The sequence below is a fragment of the Lissotriton helveticus genome, chromosome 8, assembly GCF_964261635.1.
Source record: "Lissotriton helveticus chromosome 8, aLisHel1.1, whole genome shotgun sequence".
In the NCBI taxonomy this organism is placed as follows: Eukaryota; Metazoa; Chordata; class Amphibia; order Caudata; family Salamandridae; genus Lissotriton; species Lissotriton helveticus.
In genome coordinates this window covers 1,140,551,846-1,140,573,481 of record NC_136069.1, presented here as the reverse complement: position 1 = coordinate 1,140,573,481, position 21,636 = coordinate 1,140,551,846, and the positions used below count along the sequence as shown (strand labels likewise).

At 45.6% G+C, this 21,636-nt stretch overlaps 1 protein-coding gene across 1 annotated transcript in view; it reads left to right on the top strand.

Moving 5' to 3' along the window:
- Nucleotides 1-21,636, top strand: part of REV1 (REV1 DNA directed polymerase) — a 411,701-nt gene that overhangs the window by 364,174 nt on the left and 25,891 nt on the right. The window lies entirely within an intron of this gene.

Sequence of the window (21,636 nt, the reverse complement as noted above, 5' to 3'; positions counted from 1 at the left end):
AATCTATTTTTGAAAGAACACCTCCTCGAGAAATGTTTTCCCGAGCTGCACCAACACCTGGTAGACAGCAAGCTGACCAATCCCCGGAAGCTTGCAGAGGAGGCGGACATCTGGACAAGTACTCGGGTGTCCTCCAAGGGGACTGGAGGGGAATCTCAAAAAGCCGGACAGGGCGCCCCCCAGAAGAAGGAGGGGGGGGAGAAAAAGAAAGAGTTCTCTAAAGGTCCCCAAAATAACTTCCAAGGGAAGGGAGCAGGTTTCACCCCTAGGGCAAACCCGCCCCGGAACCCTTATCCTGGCCAAAGCCAGCAGCCCAGGGTTCCCCACTGTTTTGAATGCGGTGGCGTTGGACATTATAAGGGAGATGTCAGATGCCCAAAGAGACCACCCCCTCCCACCGGAGGAAAGTCACCGGGAGTAGCTAGTGTAGCGCTCGGGGAGGAGTTGCCCTTAGATAAGGGGGGTGAGTGGGCGGGTGTCACCTTAGTGTCCCTGGGAGAGCGGGAGATGGTGCCAAAGATCCAGGTGCCCCCAAATACTACAAAGTATGGGCAATGGGTTACCATCAATGGCCAGAGAGGGGAGGCTCTGAGGGATACAGGAGCCAGCATGACTATGGTGAGAAGTCAGCTGGTGTCCCCAGAGCAGGTTGTTCCTAATGTACTCCACCCCGCCGCGATGGCTGACGGCAGAATGGGCCACTATCCAGTGGCTGAGGTTCCCTTTGAGTGGGAGGGGGTTGCAGGTTCACTTCGAGTTGCCGTAAGCCCTGCCGTGCCAGTCGATTGTCTGTTGGGGAATGACATGGAACACAACACTTGGAGAGAGGTGGAATACCGGACGCATTCTGCGATGCTGGGTACACCTAACTGGGCCTGTGTCAGCACAAGGTCTGCGACTGCCCGGAGAGGGAGTTCGCCTGGGTTGGAGCCTGGAACAATGGCCCAACCCGCTGCTAAAAAGGGTCAGAAACGGAGACAGGGACAGCCTGCTCCGGCTTCCACGCCCCATGAGACAGATCGGCCACCTGCAGTGGTAGGCCAGGAGTCCGTGGAGGGGGAAGTAGACTCTCTGGAGGATTTGCCCATCCCTGCTGAATGGCATGTGGAGGGAGGTCCTACCAGAGAGGACTTCTGTAGGGGGCAGAGGGAGTGCCCTACCCTTGAGGGACTGAGGCGTCAGGCCGAAGCCCAGGCAGCAGGTGATGTTACGGGACACTACCATCTTTACTGGGAGGATGGACTCCTCTACAGTGAACCCAAGGTACCTCTACCTGGCTCATCAAGGGCCTTGGTGGTCCCGCAGCAGTACCGAGCCTTTCTGCTGGAATTGGCTCATGCGATACCACTGGCAGGACACTTAGGCCAGGACAAGACCTTTGCACGGCTTGTCCTCCACTTTTACTGGCCTCGAATGAAAGTGGCGTCCGACACATACTGTAGGACATGTGTAACCTGCCAGGCCAGTGGGAAAACAGGGGTGAAGCTAAAGGCTCCCCTGGAACCACTCCCAGTCGTTAGCACCCCCTTTGAGAGGGTGGGCATCGACATTGTAGGGCCATTGGATCCACCAACAACAGCTGGTCACAGGTTCATCCTGGTTCTGGTGGATCATGCCACACGGTACCCAGAGGCCATCCCTCTGAGGACTGTTACTGCACCTGTGGTGGCTAGGGCCCTGATGGGAATCTTTACTAGGGTAGGATTCCCAAAGGAGGTTGTGTCCGACAGGGGGACTAACTTCCTGTCTGCTTACATGCGGACCATGTGGAAAGAGTGTGGGGTGACCTACCGGTTCACCACTCCCTATCACCCCCAGTCCAATGGACTGGTTGAGAGGTTCAATAAGACCCTGAAGGGCATGATAAGAAGTCTGCCAGAGAGTTTACGGAGGAAGTGGGACGTCCTCCTACCTTGCTTACTGTTCTCCTACAGAGAGGTGCCTCAGAAAGGAGTGGGCTTCAGCCCGTTCGAATTGTTGTATGGGCACCCGGTGCGTGGGCCTCTCAGCCTGGTGAAGGAAGGATGGGAGAAGTCTCCCAGAAAACCTCCCCAGGATGTGGTGAGCTACATGTTGGCCTTCAGAAGCCAGATGGCCAAGTTGTGGAAGCAGGCTGCTGACAACTTGGAGGCCAGTCAGGCAGTCATGAAGGAATGGTATGATCAGAATGCTCACCCGGTGGAGTTGGAGCCTGGCCAGAAAGTCTGGGTGATGGAACCTGGGGAGCTAAGTGCCCTTCAGGATCGTTGGACAGGCCCATTTGAGGTGTTGGAGAAAAAGGGTAAGGCCACTTACTTGGTGGATCTTAAGACCCCGCGGCAGCCCCTACGGGTGCTGCATGCCAATCGCCTCAAGCCCCACCATGAGAGGCCAGAGGTCATCCTGATGTTGGTGACTGATGGTGATGAGGAAGCAGAAAGCGAACCTCTCCCAGACCTCTTTTCATGTCAAGAGAAGGATGGGTCGGTGGAGGGAGTGATTCTCTCCCCGTCTCTCACTCCTGAGCAACGAGAGGACTGCCGACAGGTATTGGGGCAGTACTCTTCACTGTTTTCCCTTGTCCCAGGAAGAACCCACCTGTGTACCCATGATGTGGACACAGGAGACAGCCCCCCAGTGAAATCCAAGACCTATAGGCTGTCGGACAAGGTGAAGGCTAGCATCCATGGCGAAGTTGCCAAGATGTTAGAGCTAGGAGTGATAGAACCGTCCAGCAGCCCTTGGTCCAGTCCGGTGGTGCTAGTCCCAAAAGCCGCCCCACCGGGCACCACACCAGAACTGAGGTTCTGTGTGGATTACCGAGGACTGAACTCAGTTACCAAAACTGATGCTCATCCAATCCCCAGGGCGGATGAGTTAATTGACCGGCTAGGAGCTGCCCAATACCTCAGTACCTTTGACCTCACCTCAGGGTACTGGCAGATCTCCTTGACAGATGGAGCAAGGGAAAGGTCAGCCTTTTCCACGCCCGAGGGACACTTCCAGTTCTGTGTGATGCCCTTTGGTCTCAAGAACGCCCCTGCCACATTTCAGCGACTGGTGAACCAGGTCCTCTCTGGAATGGAGGGTTTCTCGGCTGCTTACCTGGATGACATTGCTGTCTTCAGTAGCAGTTGGGAGGACCACTTGCAACATTTGCAAGCAGTTCTCCAGGCGCTGAAACAGGCTGGATTGACCATCAAAGCCAGCAAATGCCAGATTGGGCAGGGGTCGGTTGTGTACCTCGGACACTTGGTGGGTAGGGGGTCCGTGCAACCCCTACAGGCGAAGATTGAGGCAATCATGGCCTGGGAACCCCCCAAGACACAGACTGAGGTCCGAGCTTTCCTGGGCCTCACAGGTTACTACCGTCGCTTTGTGAAGGGGTATGGCACTATTGTAGCGCCCCTCACAGAGCTCACCTCTAGGAAACAACCTCGACGGGTAGTTTGGACAAAGGCTTGTCAGCGAGCCTTTGAAAAGTTGAAGCAGGCAATGTGCGAAGCACCGGTCCTGAAGGCTCCCAATTTCTCCAAGGAGTTTATTGTGCAAACAGATGCATCCGAACATGGCATTGGGGCAGTGTTATCGCAACTCAATGAAGAGGGCCTGGATCAACCTGTAGTCTTCTTATCCAGGAGACTGCTTCCCCGGGAACAGAAGTGGAGTGCCATTGAGAGGGAAGCTTTTGCGGTGGTGTGGGCTCTGAAGAAGCTGCGGCCATACCTCTTTGGCTCGCACTTTCTGGTTCAGACTGACCACCGACCCCTTCGTTGGCTGATGCAGATGAAGGGGGAAAATCCCAAGTTGTTGAGGTGGTCCATCTCCCTACAGGGAATGGACTTTCGGGTGGAACATCGGCCTGGAGTGGACCACGCCAATGCAGACGGTCTCTCCAGGTATTTCCGCCTTAGTGATGAGGACTCCCAAGGGGTTGGGTAGTTCTCCCCACTTTCAGCTGGGGGGGACGCGTGTTAGACCTGTCTGGCTTTTTGGCAATGTCCCTCCTAATTTTTATTTATTTTGTCCCCTTCTTGCCCCTCATACCCTTGGTAATCCTTTTTTTTTGTCTACTAACTTTTTAGGTGCTGACCAGGGGGATAGGTGTGCTTTCCCCCCCTTGTAATCTTTTACCTCAGGCCCAGAGGCCTGTGTTGTCAGGAAACCTCATGTTGTCACAAAATGGAGGGCCCTAACTGTCACCAACTGCCACCCCATAGTCAGCCCCATAGGCTAACATTAGGACTTCCAGAACCTTCTGGACCCTACTGGACTCTGTGAGGCTAGGCTATAAAAGGGCAGGGGGCAGGAGGCCATTTTGTGTAGCCCAGTGTGAGAGGAGAGAGGCTGCAGTGTGCGGAGGAGGACGCGCTAGGAGAGGCTAGTTGGTTTCATTAACTGACAGCATCTTTCAGAGGACGTTCCCCCTTGTGCTGCTGACCGAACCCTACCATTGGCCTGAAATCGATCTGGTCCAGTCAAGTAACCAGGGACTTTGGACCTTTCCCCAGACGGCTGTGTCCCACCTCCACCCCTTTGTTCCCTCTGGAGGTTACTAACTAGCTCCCCGCCTTCCTGCCGAAGTTATAGCCTACCCGGATCAGCAGAGCAGTGCCCGGTGTGGTTTGACAGCTTGTGAGGCCGAGGCGTCTCTGTCTGGAGGGCGCGAGGGGGCGTGAAGGAGAGCAGTCCGCGGAAGAGTGGCGCAGCCTGCTGTTCAAGCCGCGCGGCGGAATTGGTGAAGAGACGCTGATCCCCTGCGCAGGAGCAGAAGCGTGTACCTCCCGGCGGAAGGGGGCGGTGTAGTCTGTGCCACTGGTTCCCCCGCATCTGCGCAGCAGAGCCCAGCATCCGAGAGACGCGAGGAATTCTCCAGGAGCAACGCGTCTCCGGTTACCTCAGCGGACCCGGTCTGGTCAGGGCTGGGGCAGAGGAGCGTCCTGCATTCCCCGAGGAGCGGAAACCTAGCGCCACAGCCGATCTGCTGACAGCTTGACCAGCGTCCGCTTCAGACGGTGAGAGGAAGGGCGAAGGGCCGCCGTCAGTGATCCTCCCCACTCCGGCGCTGAGGACTGGCTGTTAGCCCCGACCCCTGTGGACTGGGGCAGGACAAAAGACCTAAAGAAACAGTAAGGAGCCGTGGGGGTGAGGAGGAACAGAGCTGAGTCCTCTCTGTTAACGTATTAAATCCCGAATCCCAGCGTCTAGCGTGATGCCCCTATACTCTGACGACTTTAGCTTAAGCTGTGTCAGAATAGGTGAAGGGGGAAGGTAGTTTCCTATTCCCAACCTCATTGTAACAGGTCTAAGAGTAGCCATTACGCTAGAAGACAGAGGGGAACCTGAATTACTGTCAGAAGAGCACTGACGTTACTTGCTAAAGGGGAAACTCCCTTCAGATCTTCATGGCAGTTGTTGTGTAAAGATAGTAAATTGGTAAAATTCCTGCATTCCACTCTGAATGTGTATTCTAACGCTGTATTAAGGTGGAGATAAGGGGAGAGAGTTCTTAATACTGTGATGGAGGTAAAGCCAGTGATTTGGCAGGTTAAAGCGATGTTATTGATTACTAATGCAAAGTGACACTGTTTAGTGTAACCCTAATGAGATAATTTCAATTCCAAACAGCGAGCACTTCTGAACTTATGACAGCTAAATGTTTTGAACTGTAATTTTTCCACAGCAAGAAGAGTGTATTTACTTCTCCACATCAAAGGTATAATTGTTATTTCTGAGAAGAACTAAGATGTGTCACACTGTATAATTTGAAACCAAAGAGTATATTATTTTTATAAAACAGCACGTATTTTCACATAATTTTGGTGTAGAGTTTTCCTTTTGAGTGTTATTGCGTGGAGTTACTTTTGGGTGGTCTGCAACCTTTACACTGTGCCTCTGTTATGTTAGTCTTGCCCTAGGCCAGGCTACCTAATTCCAACAATGGGTATGATTCTTATGCCTATATAAGGATATGATTTGATATAACCACATAAGGGCATACATCAAGAATATTTAACTAGAGTCCTAGATTCATCTACAACACCCACTCCACGTATAATGTCCATCATTACTAAATACTAAGCAATTTGAAACATATCTATGCATGTGTTTTCCATCCCACCCCAAAAATACATAAAATGCATTTGAAATGGTATAAACACGAAAAATGAGTATTACACTGTACGTTTTCAAGCAGTGGTATCATTCAGATAATATATATTTAATACATTGGAATATTGACTGAATGAAGCACGAAATTTACATTTATGAAATGGCTCTTAATACAGAAGAGAGGGTCGAGACCATTTCATCACATATTTATACAAGACTGTACATGTGCTAGAGGCTAAGTCAAAATATTGTCTCTAGAGTTAGATAGAAATTTTGTTCTCTAAGAATAGTTCTGCTTTAAGCAGAGGATCATGTGCCATAAGGTAAATATTTTGAGAACGTGGAAAAAAACTATTTCGCTTTCAGGCAAAAAATAGTTCCAGAGTTTTTAGAAGTTCGGTTTATCAAAACTGATGGCCGAATTCAGAGTTCAGGGAACGCTGTGTGCTCGTGTTTTCAAAAGCTATTCTCGTTGTTAGGAGAGAACATTAACTCAGATAGGCTGGCAAAGAATTTGTCTACAACAGTAGGTGAAAGTTGGACCATGTCCGAAAAAGTAGAAATATTGCATATGTGAGATGCATTGCCGTCATCGGTATCTAGATCAGCACAGAAGGTTGTACCTGTGGGCCGCTTTCATCTCGTACCTCACCGCCACCTAGTTGTAATGTTGAGGTCTCAACGAATGCCGTCATCAGAATAGGTAGCCGCTGGGTACAACACGTTGCATGAGCCGTTACCGAACCAAGCAAAGTATCGATATCCATAGGTACTGCTGATGGGAGTGTGAGACAAACGTCTAACACGCATTCTTCTCCACAGAGCAGGCATCGTAGAACAGGTAGGATGCAATCTTGCCAGATTGGTCTGAACGAAAGAAACCAGGTAGTATTCAGATCTCTTAGCCCGAGCCAAGTCGAGGACTTTAGTAATCCGATCTCGGTATCGCATTGCTAGGAGCGTTTCTTCCATTGTAGCCTGAGTTTTGTCTGTGACTGGACTTGCCATATCGGAGCAGATGGAACAAAAATAAGATTCCTGCTACGAGTCCCAAGATGAGAGGTAGGCCGCCGAACACAGAGTGCACGAAATTCGGGAAGATGCTCAGCACTGCTTCAAAGGGTGCTAACAGTCCCGAAAAAATAGTCTTAAATACATGTGTGATGCCACTGGTATCAGACATGTTTAAGATTTGACTTAACATTTCTACGAAATGCACAGGGCAATTTGTTGATAATAATGCATGTATCTCTGCTGCTGTCCTTCCGACTTGCAGGTCATACGTTTCTCTAGACGAGGTTAAAGGCACAGTTGTTTGTAAAAGAATGGACTTCATTCTGCTTTAAGTATCAATTCGAATAGAAGAGATATTCAAAGAAGGCCATACGTTGCCTCCTTGTCTGGTTTGCTGTTTGGTTTGCTGTTTGGATACAATACTTGCATACAGCAAGTGACCCTGGATGTAACACTGACGAGATAGGCCGTTCCTGGCAACATGCCACAACGGCTGCGGTCACTTAACATAGCGTAACTGCCGTTGGAAAGTTGTCTGAAAAAAGGCTCTATTTGTGTAGCAGGGGTGCCGTGCAGGTGGCATGAAAGGTTATTTGATGAACCTTCGCAGGCTCCATGCAAGTTTATTCCTTTACACAGAAGTGTACCGCTCAGTGAATTTTTACAGTTACCACTAAGAAATACCTCTTTTTTTCCCCCACTCCAACATCTATGTGTGTAAGGTAAATTCCAGGTTGACTTGATGTACCCTTTACCCAACCTTTCATACAGGCCCGCTGGTATGTGCTTTTGGTAATATTGGAACTGAAAAGTCGTTATCGGAATTGTAATGGTGCCATGTATTATCCATTCAATGACAGGTTTTTCGGAGACTGTCAACGGTAATCTTTCTAGTTTTTCAATGCTCAGCACCGTATAGTCTGCCCCTCTTTGTGCCAAAGAGATTTGCTTATCTGTAAGGTTAAAGACAGAAAACAATGACGTTGTGTTGATTAGACGCCATGGCACGTAGCTTGAACGGAAATTTTGTAACGTCCAGCCTAACTGTACAATAGAACGTAATTGGAACTGGCCATGTTGTAACATTAGCATATCCTGTTCTATTATATCAATAGCAGATGATACAATGCTGTCCACTGAATAAATTCTGGAGGACAGAATCATTAACCCATTGTCCACTACATACAGTGTTTTTTCTAAATTAATACGATCAATTTCTCGTATTTTTTCAGCAGTTTCAATTTGCGTTACTTTCCAAGCTTCGTTGTAAGCAGCATATATACCGTCGTATATGAAACGTTTTTGATGCTGTTTGCGAGATCCCAATAAGTATTCTCGCGAGTCAGCACCTTCTTTAAGTAAGGTCAAGTGTTGCTTAATTTCAGGTAGTGTGGATTTCTGTAGCCATTCGAGGCATAGTTTTCCTACACTGTATGTTGTTATTATCCCTGGATGTTGTCTCTGGGAATATCTTGGGTCTGGCCTGTTCTGTTTGAACCCCTGTGTTTTGTTCAGGACTCTATGTTGACAGTTATTAGTGTATGTGGGCCAGATCATCCATTTTCTCCAATCAGGATTAGTTCTATTTTGGTGTAAAATATGGGATACGTCTACCTCCACATCTGTAGTGCTATTACTATCAGGTATGGGCTTTGGTATAGTCGGTTTGTTTAAGTCCTTTATCCTGGCTAGGCCAAGACAGGTTGTTTGTTGAAAGGTGTCATTCAGGAACATTATCTGTTCCGGGATCATGCAGGCTCTGAATAATGATTCTAAACCTTGCACCTGCCAGTCTTTTGTACCCCAGACAGTTTTTGTCTCAATGTTGTTTTTCCAAAATTCAAAACCAAATGTAGACAATTTTTCATAAAATTTTGCAGAATAGATCAGTTTAGTATTTGTCAACATGTTTTTCATTCCTGTCATTTATAATCTTATAATAAAACGTTTCTGGATCAGTGTTATTAAACCCTGAGAAGTATGGGAATTTCTCATAAAATGTTTTCGAGCTGCCTTTTGGCGGTGTTGGACAATGTTCCTATTGATTATAAGTGAAAACATTTCTAGGATTAGCATATTTATGCAAATAGTGGTGCCCATAATGATTAAAGGAATACATTTCATCATAATCTGATGAACCTTCTAAATAATCATGTTCTGTAAATTTTGTTGACATTTTTAAATCTGACATCATATTATTAATAGTTTCACAGTCCCAATCATCAGAGAAAGTGCTAGGTGATACAAAGTCACTTAAAGAAACCTTGAACTGAAGTGGATATTTCAAGAGTTCAACCGGGCCATAGATGTCGTAATCAGTAGCGTCCCATGCTACACCACCAGGTATAGGAATGGCTTTGATGTTTACTGATGATAGTTCCTTTTTTCAATGTGAGAAGATCTGTGAGGCTTTAGAACCAAGTTTATTTTCTGACTTGCTGTGTCCATTGTACTGTATTTTCCATCAATCATTCTTCCCAAGCTTAAAACCAAAATGAGCCAGATTAGGAGGAAAGGTACACCTAACACAATCCACAATTCAATCCATGGTGAAATCAGATATGTTTCTCCAAGTTGATGAAAGAGTTCAGTTATTTTTTCTTTGAAAGTATTATTTGCTGGCTTTTCTTCATGTTCACTTGGTTCGTCAGAAAAGTCATCGAAATTGATAAAGTAGCCAGATTCAGTTCTATCAATTGTTGGAATTGCTTCAGGATTCTTATTAATCTTTGTAGTTGCTTCTTCTTTTGTCATATTAGTATAGTCAGAGGCTACATCATTGTAGACTGGTGTTACTTGACGAACTGTTGCAATTTGGGTTTCAAGAGGCACAAGTTCCATGGCTTTGTTGCATAGTCCTTCTTTTCTCACTGCAGGTTTATCAAAAGTGATTAGTCTCTCAGTTTGAACCTCTTGAATTGTAGCAACGTTTGGTCTTCTGCTACATCTTGGGAGTCCACTGGGCCTACTACTTATTATTGGCCACATGATTGTGGTTTTACCAGGTCGATTGATACAACTCTGTTCTCCTTTTTACCAGCAAGGGGCGGTAGTACTACTGATATTGTTCCGCTGATTGCTAAGACAGGTACTGCTTTCCTGTAAGAAGGCCCAAATTCCTTCTTCACCGCGATCTTTTCTCTGACCAGATCCCCAATCTTTGGAATCCAGACAGGTCTTGCTCTGACAGGTGTTTTTTCTTCAGTGGCCGTTGGCTTTAGCTTTGTGTTACTTAGACTTCTTCTTGTCTCATTTAAGTCCTGTAAAACAGCCAAACGATCTTTGATATCAAAGGTTTTTTGTCCCACCACTGAAGTCTGACTATCGAGGTCTTCGATTATCAATCTTGTACCAAACAAAAGTTCATACGGAGTGATTCCACCCAGAGAATGTCTTGGCAGATTATTAAGACTACGTTGGACACTTATTAGATGTTTGACCAACCCATCACCCGAACCTAATACCCTCACTGTTATAGATTGCTTTATGTCATGTTTTTTTCTCTCCACTACCGCATTTCCCTCAGGATGGAATGGACTAGAGTACCGCAATGCAATGCCCAAGCTGCCCATGGCCTCCTTGTAAGCTCGAGAGCTAAATGCAGGACCCTGGTCAGAATGTAGCATGCTAATTGCGTATGTGGCGATAAAGACCCGCAAATCTTTTATAACAGTTCTGGCGTCAGCCGGCGCTGGGGCCACATCCAAATGGATCTTGTCTTAATATTTATGGGATCGCTTCTTTCCGTGTGGACGTCTGCGTGTAGATAGCCTAATGCTGTCTATTAGAGGTGTCTGGGCTGGTCTTACTGTGCCTGAGTCTGGTATCTGGTCCGGTTCACAACTGCGATCTCTGTTGCAGTCCTGACAATCTAATGCAAAGTTATAAACATGCACGCTCATCCCCGGCCACCAGTATTTTGATTGCAATTCTATTAGAGATTTCAAGATCTCTTGGTGCCTCAGACCCAGTCCCATGTGTGCTTCTTGAATCAAGTAAGCCCTCCGGTTCGTGTTTGGGATTACTCTGTCCCCCACTCCAGGGATTCGAGCAAAAGGAACGGAGTTCGCATCAATTATGTATGTATTATTGAGTGGATATTTTAGAGGTAATGCCGCATAGTCGCCTTTTAATGAGGCTTTTACTGCCAGCATGGTTTCTCCATCTATTTGTTTTTTAGAACGCTTTTTTGTAGCTACGGAAGCCGGTTGAACAGCTGCCGTTGTGGCTTTGTTAGCCAATGAATTACCTGCAACGTGAACACCATCACGTCGAAGGATCTGCGTATGTATCACGTGAGTCTTTCGTAGTTCTGTCTGTAAAAGAACTACTTGTTCCCATAGTTTTTTATGCTTTATTTTGACACCTGTCTCATCTTTGAAACCATTTTCAATCCAGGTCTGCATGAAATCATTGTAAGACTGGATGCAGAAATGCGAGTCGCACACTATTAGTGTGGGGAATTCGCGATCGGCATTCTCAAGCACCATCTTTAAAGCTTGTAGTTCAGCTCGCTGAGCTGTACAGTTTCTGAGTAATTCAGTTTTAGTGACCATTGGTCTGAATTTACCTATGCGCCAGCGACCTTTAACAATCGCGCATGCTGCATTGTAAACTTGTTTATCCACAACGTAGTGTTGTGTAGATCTGTCTGTGTAGATTACACATGCGTACTGTTCCAGAGGCGGAATTTCGATCGACAGAGGACATTCATGTTCGTATTCTAGATGTTCTAGCTTTTTCATTTTGGGATCAAATGCGTGTATCACGTCTGTTGCAGCAAGAGAATTAACCCATTGTATCAATCTTGGATGTAAAGCTTTAGCATTCGTAATGCTCGGTCTTGTTACTGCCTCAAGGGCTGATACTGCTGTTAAAAGAGATATGCTCTTCCCTTGGGCTAGGGCTCTTTCTTTTCCTACAGCAGTTTGGACCGCAGTCAGAATTGTTTCAGTAGAACTGAATTTCATTTCAGCTTGTGTGTACAAGTGTGATTTATAAGCTATTGGTACCGTTTCTCCCTCATTAGAGGTCAGGTCATAAATCCGCATCTTCCTGGGATGACTCGGATTACAAGGTTGCGTTCGTTTGCGCGTGTTTGCAGTTTTGTTTTAGTTAACATGTCTGTTTGTATTGATCGTACATTTTTTGTGTGTTTCTGTGTCCAATTAATTGGTTTGAAATCAGGTTTTATTAATTCGTAGAGGGGCTTAACCCTCTCTGCATAGTTTAGAATATATGTTATTCCGAAATTCAGGAAACCTAGAATTGATTGTAAGTTTTTCAGCTTTTTTGGAGCTTGGAGTACTGCATACTTCTCTAAGAAGTTGTCTGCTAGGCTTTTGCCTTCACTTGATAACTCATATCCTAAAAATAGGACAGTGAGGTGGGCAATTCGTGATATTTTAAAGTTGATTTTGTACCCTTCAGATGCGAACCCAAGTATAATGGTGTTCACTCCTATCAAGTGTGTCTCCTGGTCAGCGTCTGTAAGATAGGTGTCATCGACATAAGATAATGCCTCATCATCATACATTTGTTGTAATTCTGTTACCCTGGCTGAAAATAATCCTGGGCTGTTCTTGAATCCCTGGGGTAGACGACAAAATTGCCCTGGGCCCCCATACTGGAGAAAGCGGTCAAATACCTGCTTTCTGGTGCAATGTTTTGACAGAAGAAACCATTTGAAATATCTAATGTCGTTTTATATTTTTTGCGCACGATGTTATTCATTAGTGCTGCACTGTGTGAGTTTTGTACTGCAAATGTTTTGCAACAAGAGTTTAGGTGTCTGTAATCCAAAACTAGACGAAATGAATCGTCCGGTTTGGAGACAGGAAACAAAGGGTTGTTCATTTGTGAGGTGCATGTTTCAATCACCACCTGATATTCAAGTTGATCTAAGATCTCCCTGACTTGTTTTTTAGCTTCTTGCTTAACAGGATACTGCCTCTGTGCAGTAGGTTGATTTTTTAACTGAATTTTATGGTGTGGAGAATCCTCATCCCATCCTACATGATTTTTATATAATGCAGGGACTTGGGCCACTGCCCATTTTCTAGCATATGTGTATTTTTTATGAATTGGAATGTGATTTGAGAAGGCAGGCATAATCATTTCTTCGCCATGTGGGCACTCCTGACAAACTCTGGTGGCCAGTCTTTCTCTGCTAGAAGGATATCATAGCCTTTAGATGGGTCCTCCCAAAAGAGACCTCTTATTTTCCTAGTTTTGTCCCCTTCTATACGTAATGTTATTTCATATAATTTATGGGGTACACTAACTCTGGTGTCTGCAGTTTCCACCTGAATGTATTCATTCGTGTCTAAGATTCATCAGGATCTTGCGAGCTATGGTCACTTCTGCTGCGCTGTCTAGCATTGTCTGGGCCCATTCTCCGTTCTTGAGTTGTGTCCTCAGAATCCTCTGCATGTTTTATTTTAATACTAGCTACCTTCTTTTTGGGAAATTGTAATTTTTTTACTTTGATGAGCAGGTTCCTTGTCTTTGGACTTGACGCGCGCTTCTTTATGTTCTGACCGTCCTCTTCTTTCCGATTTCTGTGAGGAAGTCTGAAAAGATCGAGAGGGACGTGTATCATTATCTTGATATCTGTCAGGTTTTCTTAAATTGTCCCTATCTTTAAGGTTGTATCTTTTTTCAGAGGGCTCCCGTTGTGGAGACCTGTCCCCTCGTCCTGGAGATCTATGTCTCCGTTGGGGAGACCTTCCTCTGGACTGAAACTGTTTTTCTCTGGGAGTGGTTTGTTTATTACCCTCCCACTTCTTTTTTGGAGTAATGAGATTATTCTTAATAAAGGTGTTTTCAGGATTTTCAGTTAGTTGTGGTTTTAGTGGTTTCCCACCCAAACTATCTCTACCTAATTCTTCATAGCACTTTTCAATTATTCTGGCAAGTTCAAAAGGTTGTTCTGTTATTTCTGTTTCTTTTACTTTATAGCGGATCGCCACAGATGCTGCTTCTCCTTTTATGTTGGCTATTAGTATAGCCGAGACTTGCTTAAAGTGTTTCAGTAATTTCATACCTAGATTTAAAGCAGGCTCCGGACCGAATACGTTTTGAATCTGTCTTAGTACGTCTGGTATAACCGCCATAGATGGAACACCATGTGTTTTTGTGTATATTGAAGCAAAGACTGTTCCCCAAGTGTCACAGTCCTCCACATGTGGTGCGATCCCCATTGGTAGACAGATTGTCAGAATTCTGGGTTTTTCATGAGGTGTACTATCAGGAAATACTGCCTCTATTTGAGTAATTTTTTGAGCACCAGAACAGAATTTGTTCCCGTTTTGCGGGCAATTTGCCAATGACTGATTGTATAGTCTGTGGTGTAATTTTATTTGTGTTCCCCTGGTGAGGGGTGTGCTGTGGAATTTTTATTGCTGGTTGGACTTTTAAAGTCCGCATGACAAATTGGACCAATTGTCTATGTATTTTAATTAATTGTTTTAACTGAACTAAAAGTTCTCTGTCTGACATTCCTTCAATGTCAGGATGTGGTGTATAGCTGGCCATGTGGCTCTTGGTCTACCTAGTGGACCGAGCCTGGTAATGTGATTTTGATGTTTTAGGGCGCCATTAAACCAGAGCTGATGCTCCTGGTAAGTTAGTGGAATTTCAACGTCCTCGAAAGGAACGTATTCCGCTGGAGGTTCCTCTGCTTTGTAGTAGTGGAACTCGTGTGTCACAGCATTTGCTGCTGGAAAAGTTATCCATGACTAGAATACCTCTGTCTGCCGATCTTCATGTGCCTCTACCACAAATATGACTGTACCACCTCTTGATGATACTCCATTATTTATACGTTTGTAAGTTACACTTCTTCTTATATTAATCTGGATCTTTATTGCCTCCGGGTCATTTTGGAGGGCTGTGTCATCTAAGACTGCTTGAGCTTCTATTCTAGCTCTTTCCCTTTCGTCGTCACTTTCCGGCATTTTTGCTGACAGAAAGTTTGCAGAGCAAGTTTTCAAGGAAACAAAGATTAGGTGCACAATATTTTGGAACACTGTATCCTTCAACGTTGACTAAACCAAAAACTAATACATAGGATTCTCCTCCTACTAAGTTTTTGCGGATATTAACCTTTCACCCACTCCAGACGTCTATTGGAGTTTTTACGGGAAAAAGGGGGTCTGTGTGAAAAGCACGACTGAGTTACTCTAGTATCTAGCGTTAAATTATCGCCTTACCAAACGTTGGGCGCCATGTAGTGTAGTTCCTATATTCCCAATAGGCTCTTCGCATTGGAATAACATAAACGATAGTTTAGACGTAGTACTTAGGTCGACTAGGTCTCTATTGAATATGTTAGATTTAATTATGAATGCCAGCTAGCTCAGAGGTCACTAGAAACTTTCTCGAATTCACAATAAGGGATTAGTTTCTGACAACTTTGCTCCCTCAAGAATAAGGAGTATATCTCCAGAGTCGCGGAAACAATAGATAGCTATTTTACTCAGTCAATCGTGCATGCTTAGTTTCACCAGAAGTGCAGAGAAACAGACAGACAGGCGTTTTCAATAAAAGAGGTTATTTATTGAACAGTCTTCTTTCTCATGCAAGAGAAGTGAATTGCTACAATCGCAATACTTGTCATAAAGTAAAGTGCGTACAGTAAAAGAGGTACTGTAAAATAATACTGTAAAAGCATGGTATGGTTTCTAAGCCGTACGGTGTTTAAAATGGATAAAATACATACAATGATAAAATAATGACTAAACATACTCAACTTGTGCTTCTAAGATACGCCGACCCCGGTGTACCTAACCTAAGCCTAGTACATCGGAAGGAGTAAGTGAGATGTAGTTTGAGTTAAGATAGTTTCTGCCAAGAATCTAAATCAAGAATTCTCTAAGGGTCTAATCAGCTCCGTACCTTGGGTATAGAATGAAGGAGGTCTTGTATCTCTCTCTCAGAACTCGATCTCCCAGCAACCCGCAAGGGTGACAGGGAAACACTGGAGCTGGATTTCTCGGCAGGAGAATAGACAGCGTCTCTCTCAGTGCGTCAGCGGAAGGGTCGGCTTCCTTCGGCACTTGCTACAGCAGGGCGTCGGGCAAGTAGATAGTCGATCTGCTCCAAACCACCGTGTGTTTTGCTAGGGCAGATGCTGGTATATTTATACCTGGAAGGTGCCGGGTTTGACGTAAGGTTGGACATAAGACATCACTAAGAACTCGCAGTTCTTTCAGGACTCCGGGAGTTCTGGGACAAATCAATACAGAAGCAGGGGTAATTCCCGGGCTGCTGGAGGCTTGGTTTGTTTAAGAACACGTTGTGCTTTCTAGGAGTCTTTGGGAGTAGCCTTGCCGTATTTGGACTGCATTGGCTATGTCTTAATATGGGTATGATTCTTATGCCTATATAAGGATATGATTTGATACAACCACATAAGGGCATAAATCGGGAATATTTAACTAGTCCTAGATTCGTCTACAACAGTATCACAAATATGTCCAGTATGTTTTCACCGCTTAAGTGAGTTATCCAATTCCCCTCCCTCGTTTTTTGTATTCTCCAGATAATTGCCCGCATGTTCATTCAACACAAATTTTACACTTTCATTTCTATATCATTCCCCATGTAGCTGCCTCTGTTTACATTCCTTTAAAGATACATTAACTATATTTAACTCACCGGACTTTCCTTATCTGTTTCCCCAAATGTGTAATGTAAAACTGGCAAGAGCCAGTTTTTAATAGTTTGGAGCTGCGAAGATTGGGCAAACCCGAACTACCGACTACAGAAGGAGGGTGTGTTTGTGTGCTTCAGCGTGTGCTTTTTATTTACTTTACAACTGACGATGGGTGCACGCGATGTCTGAGCCAAACACAGCTTTACTCCCACCATTGGCTGGCTTCATGGTACTCTGCTCACTGCTTCCCTTCAGCCCGAGCCTGGTCGATCTCGTCTTCCAATGAGGGCCATGGAGAGGGTGCCTCCCGAACCCCTGATGTGCTGAGCTGCAGACATGGAGTATTACGTGCCAGGGACTTCCGCCTGACTGTACCTCCCCGGGAAAGGAGAGGAGGGCATTGCAGGGTTGTGGTTTGTGCTGGTGGCCCAAGGGGACTGCACTTTTAAGGAGGAAATGGTCTTCAGCGCCCTCTGCAGGAACTTTGCTGCTGTGCTCATATACAATGAGCCCAAGGCGGGCACCGCCACTGTGTCAATGTCTTACATAGGCAAGAGTCCTCCGTTGCCCCCTCAAACACACACAACCGCCACAAATACAACCCCATTCCCTACCCATGACCTTCATCCCTAAGTGGCACTTGTCACCTTGTTACACATTTGTAAGAGGCTAACTACCGACATAATAAAGATGTCTTGTCAGGTGGGAGTGCTCCCACCCCATCTCTAAGCAACCTCTATAGCCCCAGGTACCCCCTATTCTTCATCTACAAAAGGCTCCCTACCAACATAAGAATGGGTACCTCGCAAACTAGGTGGGCCCCATAGTCTCTCCACCTCCACGCATAGCTCCCAGATACCACTAGTTTGTACCTCTGTAAGATGCTCCTCATAATCATAGATACCACGACAACAAGAAGCGCAATCCTTTAAATCCTGTCTCCGGACCACCTCCCCACACAGCTCCTAGTACCACTGTGTTGTACCTCTGTAAGAGACTCCCTACCAATAGGAACATAGACATGGCTCCTACGAGGTGTGGGCCAACCTTTACACATTCTATCAAGATCACCTTCAACACGCAGCCCTCCCCAAGTGTTCCTTCCCCACAGCTGCCCCTGAACCCCCGCCCCTTTCAGACACACCATCTCCTTAGAGAAGCCACTCCACTTTACTGATGTGTCTTAGCACTAGTGTAGTCGCACACACAGCTTTACACACCAAGCGACCCAAAATGACCCACACATGCCGACCATCTCCCTACACTGGCCACCATTGCCAGATTGACTTATATTAAAAAGATCTAACACCAGCTCGGGCCGCTTTGTGTTTAGTACCCTACTGCAAACACGCTCGTGTTTTTCCACTCTGACATCAGAAGGTATGCAGGACTCAAAAATTCCTGTGTAATATAATAGAAAAACGCCAATGCTGCCAATAACACTTCACCACAAATTTAAACAACTCACCATTGACTAAAACATAAAGTGAGGGGGTCTGATTCTCTTGAATGAATCTGTAGTTTTATTCACTTTTTACTTTTGTTTAGTTATTTGATCATTTTTAACAAAACATTTTTTCAAATTCAAAAACAACATATACCATACAATATTTGGAAAACATTCTGCATATTAAAACACTCCCCTTTCAACATTCTCACAACCATTCTTATGTGGATCACTCTCAAACACTCTCATACACACAACAGTATCACATAAATATTTACAATTATTCAAAAATCCACTGTTTCTTAGATGATGCCATAGATTTGTGTTTTACACATATTTATAATTCTTTTTACAAAAATTCCTGTGTCATAGGGAAAAAACAAGGTTTTTATACTTCATTCTGGGGGAACGAGGGGTTTGAAATCTCTAGCAACATTTGAGACCTCTTGAGAGCACAAACATGTGGGTCCAAGACCGTTGGATATGGTTCGAATGGTGCTGGAGATAATTCTCATGTTGTTGCAACAGTGTTATTTCATGTTTCGGTCGAAGCCTACCACACAGCACAGCTGTCTGGTTTGCTAATAACATCTTGGGGACATTGTGGAAGTTCCATGGGAAAGCATTAATTCCACCCATTACTTACCATTGGCTTTGTGGTTTGTAACTCACATTTGCTTGCTTTCTGTTTGCTTGCTTTATTTGCTTTAGGCTGTCCAGCTTGGGTTTGTCCCTTCTGTTGCCAAAACCCTATTTACTATATGCTTCCACCAGTACTGGATTTCTGTAAACATGCCTTTAAATCTTGTTCTTGTCACATTTGCTTTGCATTCAAAGGCAGAGGTCAAATGTCAGGCTCTGTCTTCCAGGGATCTTGGTGCTTCACTTGCTCTAACTTGAATGTGAAAGGATTTATGTTACAATCATGCTGGCTCCCAGGGGGCCTCCTTGAGGAAGGCTGTATGATGTAAAAAAAACATTCTAGCACACAGAAAAGTTTAAATGTCGGTAATTGAACGGTGAAGATATTTCTGAATATTTCAGAATTAGATAGGCACAAATGGGTAGAAAAAATTGTCTAAGTGAACAGAGGGTTCCCCCGGAAATGGGGAAACGTGTGGGACAAATGGAATACATATAGGATGAATCAGTGCACTGCACCCATGGGGGAACGCTATACTCTCTAAAACATGAAGAGGAGGTCCAGACAGAGCCCCGGAGGGAGGGAGTGTGGGGTTGCCCCTTACTAAACTCCTGATGTTTGACATTGTGCAATGCTGTGTTGTCGTATCTTATTGTCATACTGTATACAACAGTGGTGTAATGTTATTTTTCACTGCCTCAAGTTAATAAAAAGATATTTAAGGAAAAAAAGAAATAAAGCTCATTTGTGGGAATTCTTAAGTGTGCTGGAAACAAATATATTGATACGATCAAAACAAATCAAACCCTAGATAATTACATTTCCACACATTATTGTTTGCACTTTGTATTCTTTTTATCAGTAAAACTGTATGTATAGGCAAATGTATTGCAAATGGCAGTACACTACCACACCATGCGTACTTCACTTTACCCCACTCCACTCTTCTCTGCACCACTGCACCACTCAACACCACTGGATTCTAGACTGCACCACTCCACACTACGTCACTCCACGCTGCACTCCACTCTGTGCCACACTACACTGCACTCTACGCCAATGCACTCTACTCTGTCCCACTCCACACCAGTGTGCTCTATGCCAATCCGCTCTACTCCACTCTAATATACTCTGCACTCTACGCCACTCTACTCTACTGTGCACCACTCCGCGCCACTGAACTCTACTCTACATCTCTGCACTGTACACGAGTGCACTCTACACCACTTCACTCAAAACCAATACGCTCTATGCCACAAGTTTCTACTCTGCAACACTTTATGCCACTGCACTATACGCTATTGCACCCCTGCCATTTTATGCTATGTCACTGCACTCTATGTCACTCTACTCTGCACCAGTGCACTCTACGCCAATGCACTGTATGCCTCTCTAGTATACACCAGTGCACTCTACAGCAGTCCATTCTGCAGACGACACTCTCTGCCACCGAACTGTATGCCACTGTATGCCACGCCAATACACTCTACAACACGTCACTGTACTCTATGCCACTACACTCTGCATCACTCCACTCTATCCCACTTATGTACGCCACTCTACTCTGCAAAACTGCACACTCTGCCTCTAAACTGTACTCTGCACCACTCTATGCCACCCCGCTGAACTTACGTCAATGCATTGTACTCCACTGTACTCTCCATTGCCCCACTCTATGCCAATCCACTCTATGCTGCTCTCACCACCGCCCTCTGACACTGAACTCTACGCCACTACATACTACTCTAAAACGAATACTCTGCGCCACTCTATTCCACTCTCCGCCATTCCACTCTGCTTCACAGCAATCTACCCCATTCCACTCCACTCCATGCTGCTGCAATCTGCACCACTTTACTCAGTGCCAATGCACTCAACACCACTTTACTCAAAACGAGTACACTGAGTCACTTCACTCTACACCACTCTATACTGCACCTCTGCACTGCATCACTATACTCTACTCTGCAACTCTCTACTCTACACCACTGCACTCTACACCACTCTACTCTGCAACAATGCATTCTCTGCCACTGAACTCTGCGCCACTGTTCTCTGTGCCACTGCACTCTACTCTGCAACACTCTACGCCAATGTGCCCTATGCACTCTACGCTACTCTACTCTGCACCACTGAGCTCTATGCCACTTCTCTGAACACCTCTCTACTGTGCACCACTCTACGCCAGTGCACTTTACCCCACTTTATGGTGCACCACTGCTCTCTTCGCCACTGCATTCTAAACCTCTCTAGTCTATGCCTCTCCACTCTACACCACTCTACTCTGCAACACTGCACTCTCGAAGATCTGGCTTGGCAGTTCGGGCTAGACTGTTCCTTTGAGGCACAGGGTCATGACTGATTTGGAAGACCTGGCAGTTCGGGTTGGACTGTTCCCATGAGGCACAGGGTCAGACTGATTTGCATATGGCCATGTCTGAACTGTGGTGGTGGAGTGAGCTAAAGAATGATGATGGATTAAACCCAGATGAGTTGACTGGGGGTGAGTGCTTGCATTGTTGAACACTCCGTCCATCATCCCCGTTGATTTTGCTTTGTTCGCCCTAAGTTGGCAGGATATGCCCAGACGTGGGTCCCTTGCTCACTTTGCCACTGGATTCAAGCTAGCCTAGCTGATGACGGCTGATTAGCCACAAACCGGTCCCAGGATGTGTGTTTCCGGTCCAGGGAAGACATGGCTTGGCAGTTCGGGCTGGGGCTGTTCCCATGAGGCACAGGGTCAGACTGATTTGCATATGGCCATGTCTGAACTGGGGTGGCAGA